The sequence below is a fragment of the Bubalus bubalis genome, chromosome 18 (assembly GCF_019923935.1).
Source record: "Bubalus bubalis isolate 160015118507 breed Murrah chromosome 18, NDDB_SH_1, whole genome shotgun sequence".
Lineage (NCBI taxonomy): Eukaryota > Metazoa > Chordata > Mammalia > Artiodactyla > Bovidae > Bubalus > Bubalus bubalis.
Genome location: NC_059174.1, coordinates 26,095,571 through 26,104,504, shown reverse-complemented (window position 1 = coordinate 26,104,504; position 8,934 = coordinate 26,095,571). Strand labels below are relative to the sequence as shown.

The window sequence follows — 8,934 nt, the reverse complement described above, 5'->3', positions numbered from 1 at the left end:
ATTGCCCTTTTTTGCAATGTCCCCTAGGGTGATGATCTGTTTTTAGAAGGACACTGCTGGCTGTCCTAAGGAGAATGCCCTAAGGGGCAAGACTGGAGTCCAACAGTCTAGTGAGGGGCTTCTGGGGTGACCCAAGAGAGGGCTATGATGTGACCACGTGGATGAGAGGCAGGTGCCTTCTACTTCCTGTGATAATGAGAGATGGGCCTGATCCCCAGCTCAGCCCCTCCCTTGCTACAGACTTTGGGCTCCAACTTCCTTCCAACTTATTGTGAGGAATAAATGAGGGAATAAACGTTTTAGTAGCTATTTATTAGTATATTCTGGGGTCAACTGGGGAGTGTGGGAGGTGATAGAGAGCTGGATCAAGGATGACTTGGATTTCTGGTAAAGTCAGAAATGACTCAACGTTGAGCATGTCAAGTCTTGATGGGAGGGCATATTTGGGATCTGTGGATGCAATAGGTGCAGGCCTTCACATCTCAACCTGAATGCTGGTCCTCACCCCCGTGGGCAGGGCAGGGTGGATCCAGCAGAGGCAGCCAGAGGGACAGAACTGTTTGGGAAAAACAACAGGCCACCTATGTGACAGGCTGCTGCTGCTGCTGCTAAGTCGCTTCAGTCATGTCCGACTCTGTGCGACCCCATAGACAGCAGCCCACCAGGCTCCCTCGTCCCTGGGATTCTCCAGGCAAGAACACTGGAGTGGGTTGCCATTTCCTTCTCCAATGCATGAAAATGAAAAAATAAAGTGAAGTGTGACAGGCTAGGCCCTATTAAAGGTGCTCTGTGTGACCCTGGGTGAGTCACCTTCTCCACGTCACCCCTCCTGGTTCCCCATTCACAGGCAACCCATCTAGACTCTGGGCTCCTAGAACCACCACATGACAGGCAGTTACCTACAGCTACCCCACAGCCCCAACACAGATGGCATACACAGGACACGCGAGACCACGTGTGCACCTCCCTCTCATGCAGGTGACCGGCGTGAGCCAGGGCTGGTCCAGAACCCAGAGCTAGTCATGATTCTAGCTGACAGGGCAGCTGGGGTCCTTCAGGTGAAGTGTCTTGAGTGTGAAGCAGAACAAAGGGAAACCAAGACACACCCAAGGGCCGCACACAGGAAGCCACAGTTGGACACCTTTAATAAAGGGTTTTCAAAAATCATTTATTGAAATCCTTATAGTTATCAGGTAAAAATGGGAAGTGTACTTTTCCAGAGTGACTTCACAGGCACAGAAAAGTGTTTGGAGACATTCTGCGAGCCAGGGGGAGAGGTTTCCAGACGGTCCACCAGCCAAAGACCCCAATACATTCTGGGGGGGCTCTGGAGATGCCCTCCAATCCTGAGGAGGGGCAGAATCACCAGAACCTTCTCCTACAGCCTCCTTCTGGTAAGACTGCCTGCACCCAGGCCTCCCCTCAAGCTCCTCTTCCAGGACTGCATCTTTTCCTGGGGCAAGCTGGGTGTGGAGGACAAGGGTTGAAGGGATACAGAAGGCCACGGTCCATCCAGAGAAAGGGCTGCTTCTTCAGATGAGGTGGCCTTCAGCAGTACCATCCCCTCCCCACCCAAGGCCACAAAGACAGCTCAGCATCCCCTGCCCTGGCTCAGGGGCCTCCTCTGTTCTCCTCGGAACAGGAGGCCACAGGGCTTCTCATCGAATGGGTCTGGAGGCCAGTACATGTCCACCTGCCACCACTCCCACACCTACACACAAATGGGGCACACCCAGACGTTGGCACAGAGCCACACACTGCTGACTTCCACGTGTACACACAAATGAGTGACACAACAAGGTCACACTCAAATGCAGTCATCCCAAGTGCACATGAACACTCTCTGAAGATTCCAAAGAGGCACGTTCCTATCCAGCCACCATATACAAATGTGTGCCCGCACACACACACACGCCACACACAAGTGGGCCCCTCATAAGTACTCTCTCCTTACACAGTTTATATAAACATCCACGTGGTAGCTGCTGGGGGCGGCTGCTCAGATCCCCTGCTCCCTTTCCACTGAAGCATTCACTTGCCAGGCAAGGTCATGCAGCAGGACAAGGGACTGTGTATAAAAGCCAGACCCCTCGCCCCAGTTCAGGACCACTCTTCAGGGCCATTATAGCTTCAGAGCCTTTGTTCTTACTGCCCAGTCCTGCTTCCGTCATTCCCCCAGGTGGTGATGGCGAGAACACTCCCCTAAAAGTACAAGTCTGTGCAAAGGTCTCTCTTTCCTTAAGGGTCTTCAGTTCCCTGGCCTGGAAAAGATAATACCTTTTCTTCCTGCAGCCTGAGGCTGACCCGCAGCACTGATCCACAGCCTGGGCCTGGAACAGAAGCCTGGAGATGGTTCCTGGACAGGCCACCAAGGAGCTGACTCCAGGTCAGGAAGAGATCAGGGGATCCTCACAGTCATCTGCAATTGGTAAAAGGAATCTACCCTTCATCTGTGCTTTTGTTCCCAGTCTCAAGCCCCAGTTGGCCAGGTGACCTTAGGCAATACTTCGTTCCTTTGACCTCAGATTCTCCATATATACAGTGGGAAGTCTGGAGTTTGGGACACAGGCTTCCACTGACATCTATAAAGTGCTGCATGGCATGGTCTAGATTTACGCTGCTCCAAACGTGGTCCACTGGCCAGCAGCACTGGCCTAGCCAGGGAGCTTATAAGAAAAGCAGAATTACAGGCCCCACTAAGACCTGCTGAATCAGAGCCTGCATTTTCACAAAGACCCCTGGGTGGTTCCAATGCACATCACGGCGTGAGAAGCACTGTCCTGAAGGAGCTCTGAAAGCCCTTTCAGTTTCTAGATTCTATGATCTACAACTGCATTGGGATGGAGTGTGGGCCTTTGGGTTGAGAGGGGTTATTGATTTGCTAGCGAAGTTTTGTCTTTGTTGCTCTCTCAGGACTATAGACAGCTCAGTTCCAGGCAGCTGGAACTCCAGCAGAATTCCTGGCTGTGTGGTAAGAGTGAATTTTAAAATAATAATACAAACAATGATGAGGGTTGAGTACAGTGAAAAATGTCTCTGACTTAGGATCTCCTCACTATTAGACATTCCTGCCCCCTTTCACCCAGGAGAATCCAATAAATATTTGGATCTACCTGGAGCCCAGGGGGCTGACTTTTCTGAGCTCAGAAAAGTTTCTGGAAACACTTCCTCTGAGTCTGCCTGAGGGCGACCAGGAAATGGGAGAAAGGCTCCAGACGCCATGTAACAAGGCATGATATTATCAATAGTCATTTCCAACTGCTGGAATCCAGAGCCTGTGAATGCCTGAATCCAAACGTCACCCAGACTGCCTGGACCAAGGGCTTACATGTGGTCTGTTAAAACTGATTTAAAGGGAATGGGAACTCCCTGGCAGTCCAATGGTTAGGGCTCCATGTTTTTACTGCCAAGGGCCTAGGTTCAATTCCTGGTCAGGGAACTAAGATCCCAAAGCCACACAGCATAGCCCCAAAAAAAAAAAAAAAAAACTGATGAACTTGACATATATATATGAGTGTATGCGTGTTTACTTGGAAGTTTATATGTAGAATAAAGAGAATATAAATAAAGTACAGATACATGGTTGACTTGAGGGCAGAGGAGGCTGCCAGACGCTCTCTGATTGCAAAAGCAGATGGATGGATTAAAGAATTCAGTCAGTTCAGTTCAGTCACTCAGTAATGTCCAAATCTTTGCTACCCCATGGACTGCAGCACACCAGGCTTCCCTGTCCATCACCAACTCCCAGAGCTTGTTCAAACTCATGTCCATTGAGTTAGTGATGCCATTCAACCAACTCATCCTCTGTCGTCCCCTTCTCCTCCTGCCTTCAATCTTTCCCAGCTAATTAGCAGATGAGGACCAAAATCTGAAATGCAGGATTCAGGAGTCCAGGTCATTAATAGTAGGGTTGAGAGTGGGAGGTAAGAGGGTGAAAAACAAAACAAAACAAAACAGGAAATGGCCAGAAGAGGTGATCAGTCAGAAGAGGAAGCCAACTAGCCACTGTCTTCTGAAGATAAGAGTCAGAAGGTGGAGAGCCACCCTGATGATGGTTGAGAACAAAGACAGAAACCAGCAGGGGCAGCAGGGACAAGTTAGACAGTGAGGTGGAACACGGGCCATGTTTTCTCCTTCCTTCCTCCCCAACATGCAAACCATCATACATCCTACAAAGTTCAGATCAAATGCCATCTCCTCCATGAAGGCTTCCCTGCTTTCCACAACTGGCACTGAGTCCTCCCTCCTGGGCCCTCCCCAGCTCTCTTCTCCAGCTCATCTTTGCCACATTCTGCCTCATTCTATTATAGCTCCCTTAAAATGCAACTGGTTGAGAATTCCCTGGCATTCCGGTGGTTAAGACTCCATGTTTTCACTGCCAGGAGCTGGAGCCAGGGAACTAAGATCCCAAAAACCACCCGCCAAAAAAAGGTAATACTGTGTATCCTTTGTACTTGATTTTGTGTGTGTATGAGCGCCTCTTCCTTTAGACTCCTGCTTGGAATGGAGACGTAGTGGCTGAAGCTATGACTGCCTCCTTGGACCACTGGGTAAGGGCCACACCTTATGGAGGATGGAGGCACGATCTGGGTTGCTGAGGGCTGTGTGGGGCAGAAATGCCATACTCGCCCTGGACTGCCTATCTCTAGATTTGTAAGTTAGAGAAATACATTTTATCTTGATTAAGCCTGTTGTTTTGGGTCTCTGTTACCTGCAGATAACCCTAATTTTAACTGATAAGCTGGGAATTATTTCAGACTCCTTTTCTACTTCTACCTGCATTTTAATCACCAAACACTTTTGATTCTTCCTCGTTGATAAGTCCAGACCTGTAACCTTTCCTCCATCATTGCTACTTTTACCTGAACTCAGGCAATCGAGAATTTCTTGCCTGGATTATTGTCAGCCTTCTTTTCACCTTGCCTCCCTACTCCTTGGACTTCCCTGGTGGCTCAGTGGTAAAGAATCCACCTGTCCGTGGAGAAGACGCAAGTTCATAGCTCAGGAAGGTCCCCTGGAGAAGGAAATGGCAACCCACTCCAGTATTCTTGCCTGGAGAATTCCATGGATTCTCATGGACAGAGAGGAGCCTGGCAGGCTACACTCCATGGGATCGCAAAGAGTTGGACATGACTCAGTGACTAAATAACAACAACAACCCTACCCCTAACAACTGTCCTTTCCAATTCACATTTCATACCAGTAACTCAAATTTTCTTTCTTATGAGAAAGTAAAATGTATTTATTACAGAGTTCCGTACCCAGAATGGTGATAATTGGTAACATTTTCTGTAATTTTTTATGAAGCAAATATGACAAAGTTGTCTTATTCTCTCCACAAGGGCAAACACCCTCTTGTGCCCTCCTGATCCTGAACTGAACTGGATCTTTGGTGCATTCTTTCAAACTTTTACATATGTTTATCAAGGCAAAGAAATAGAGGAAAACAACAGAATGGGAAAGACTAGAGATCTCTTCAAGAAAATTAGAGATACCAAGGGAACATTGCATGCAAAGATGGGCTCAATAAAGGACAGAAATGGTATGGACCTAACAGAAGCAGAAGATATTAAGAAGAGATGGCAAGAATACACAGAAGAACTGTACAAAAAAGATCTTTACGACCAAGATAATCACGATGGTGTGATCACTGACCTAGAGCCAGACATCCTGGAATGTGAAGTCAAGTGGGCCTTAGAAAGCATCACTACGAACAAAGCTAGTGGAGGTGATGGAATTCCAGTTGAGCTATTTCAAATCCTGAAAGATGATGCTGTGAAAGTGCTACACTCAATATGCTAGCAAATTTGGAAAACTCAGCAGTGGCCACAAGACTGAAAAAGGTCAGTGTTCATTCCAATCCCAAAGAAAGGCAATGCCAAAGAATGCTCAAACTACCGCACAATTGCACTCATCTCACACGCTAGTAAAGTAATGCTCAAAATTCTCCAAGCCAGGCTTCAGCAATACGTGAACCGTAAACTTCCTGATGTTCAAGCTGGTTTTAGGAAAGGCAGAGGAACCAGAGATCAAATTGCCAACATCCGCTGGATCATGGAAAAAGCAAGAGAGTTCCAGAAGAACATCTATTTCTGCTTTATTGACTATGCCAAAGCCTTTGACTCTGTGGATCACAATAAACTGTGGAAAATTCTGAAAGAGATGGGAATACCAGACCACCTGATCTGCCTCTTGAGAAATCTGTATGCAGGTCAGGAAGCAACAGTTAGAACTGGACATGCAAAAACAGACTGGTTCCAAATAGGAAAAGGAGTACGTCAAGGCTGTATATTGTCACCCTGCTTATTTAACTTCTATGCAGAGTACATCATGAGAAACACTGGACTGGAAGAAACACAAGCTGGAATCAAGATTGCCGGGAGAAATATCAATAACCTCAGACATGCAGATGACACCACCCTTATGGCAGAAAGTGAAGAGGAACTAAAAAGCCTCTTGATGAAGGTGAAAGAGGAGAGTGAAAAAGTTGGCTTAAAGCTCAACATTCAGAAAACGAAGATCACGGCATCTGGTCCCATCACTTAATAGGAAATAGATGGGGAAACAGTGGAAACAGTGTCAGACTTTATTTTTCTGGGCTCCAAAATCACTGCAGATGGTGACTGCAGCCATGAAATTAAAAGACGCTTACTCCTTGGAAGGAAAGTTATGACTAACCTAGATAGCATATTCAAAAGCAGAGACATTACTTTGCCAACAAAGGTCCGTCTAGTCAAGGCTATGGTTTTTCCTGTGGTCATGTATGGATGTGAGAGTTGGACTGTGAAGAAGGCTGAGCGCTGAAGAATTGATGCTTTTGAACTGTGGTGTTGGAGAAGACTCTTGAGAGTCCCTTGGATTGCAAGGAGATCCAATCAGTCCATTCTGAAGGAGATCAGCCCTGGGATTTCTTTGGAAGGAATGATGCTCAAGCTGAAACTCCAGTACTTTGGCCACCTCATGAGAAGAGTTGACTCATTAGAAAAGACTCTGATGCTGGGAGGGATTGGGGGCAGGAGGAGAAGGGGACGACAGAGGATGAGATGGCTGGATGGCATCACCGACTCGATGGACGTGAGTCTGAGTGAACTCCGGGAGTTTGTGATGGACAGGGAGGCCTGGCGTGCTGTGATTCATGGGGTCGCAAAGAGTCGGACACGACTGAGCGACTGATCTGATCTGATCTGATCTGGGGAACTAAGATCCTGCATGCTACAGGGTGCAGCCAAAGCAATAAACAAATAAGTAAATACAATCACTTCTTTAAAAAATAATAAATAAAATAAAATTTTATCTAAATGGCTCCATATTACACTTATAGTTCTGTAACTTGCTTTTTTATGATCTTGAGGTCATACATGTTGATACCTATAAGCTGAGCTCATTCATGTCAGCAGTCTGTAATTCTTCACTGCGTGACTGTATCAGTACATGCGTCTAATTTTCTCTTGATAGGCAACTAGGTGGTTGCCTGTGTCTTAGTTTTACCAATAACATTTCACTGACATCCTTAAACATACACAAGGTCTCTAGGATCTGTCCCGGGAAGTGTAATTGCTGGGCTCTGGTGACAATGATTGTTATGCATTGAAACGTATCCTGCAAAACAGGTAGCTTGAAGTTCCAACCCACATACCTGGGAATGTGATTTACTAGCAAAGGAGGTCTTTGCAGATGTAATCAAGCCATTAATGTGAAGCCCTTATGGTGGCCCCTAACCCCATATGACTGGCATCCATGTAAGAAGTGAAGAGACACACAGGGAGAGAACACCACGGGAAAATGGAGGCAGGGGTTAGAGCAATCTGTCAGTAAGCCAAGGAACTAGCAAGGATTGCTGGCAACTGCCAGAAGCTAGGAGAAAAGCATGGAACAAATTCCATCTCAGAGACTCCAGAAGGAATGAACCCTGCCTTGATTTTGGAATTCTAGCCACTTAAAACTGTGAAAGAATACACTTCTGTTGCTTTAAACCATCCAGATTGTATTAATTTGTAACAGCAGTTGTTAGGATACTAATGCAGACCGGGAATGGAAATCACCGCCTGTGAGGGCAAAGGCTGAGGTCAGAGAGTGAGCAGATGAGTCTGAGACAGTAAGTTGGGGCTGCAGTAGGAAGAGCCTAGAATGTGACACCAGGTAGGCATCTAGACTTACTCATTTACACACTGTCATGACATAGAAGATAAACTAAGTTGGCAAGAGACACGGTTCTACTTGGGTTTTAGAGAACAGGGTCCCAGAAACAGCCACTGGGAATTACCTGGCGGTCCAGTGGTTAGGACTCTGTGATTTCACTGCCAAGGGCCAGGGTTCAATCCCTGGTGGGGGAACCAAGTTCCCATAAACTGTGCAGCATGGCCCCAAAAAAGAGAAACAGCCACTGTTTAGAATGGACTTGTTTGAATCTTTCCACGTCTGGAGTCTCAAATTCATCTGCTTTTTCCTTTAAGAATGATTAATTCCCTTCCACACAGAACTGCAAGGATTTGACAAACACAAGGTTATCATTAACAACCACCAGTCGTTTCTAGTTTGCTAAACCAGACCCTGTTTTTCGACCTAATCGGCTAATCTCGCCTAATCCTCAGAAGTGTCCCAGGAGATAATGCATGTTATCTTCTCCATAACAGAGATTAGAAACCACGCAGGAACAAGATGAGGTGATCTGCATTTACGGAAACATCCGGCTGAAGATTTAGGAATGTCCACTTAGGTAACTGGCTCTATAGTCTTAGGCAAATTACTTCACCTACGTCAGCCTACCTTTTCCCATCTTTTACAGTGGCATAATAGCAGCTACCCCTTCGGTCGGGTCCGTCGTCGTTAAATGAGTGAAGTGTGTCGAGCGCTGTAAACTGCGATAAACTGTGCTGTCACTGTTTTCCGGGGCCACGTGGCGCCGACCCGGGACCCGCCACCCAAGGCTGCACA

The 8,934-nt window shown here is 46.9% G+C and overlaps 1 long non-coding RNA gene across 1 annotated transcript; it reads right to left on the bottom strand.

The window, feature by feature from the left end:
* Positions 1–795: 795 nt before the first annotated feature.
* On the bottom strand, positions 796–8,904 carry LOC123330394. The gene is made up of 3 exons (XR_006546269.2): positions 8,767–8,904; positions 2,278–2,419; positions 796–1,463 (listed from the first exon to the last, which is right to left on the bottom strand). It is a non-coding gene; the product is annotated as an uncharacterized LOC123330394 (long non-coding RNA).
* Positions 8,905–8,934: the final 30 nt, after the last annotated feature.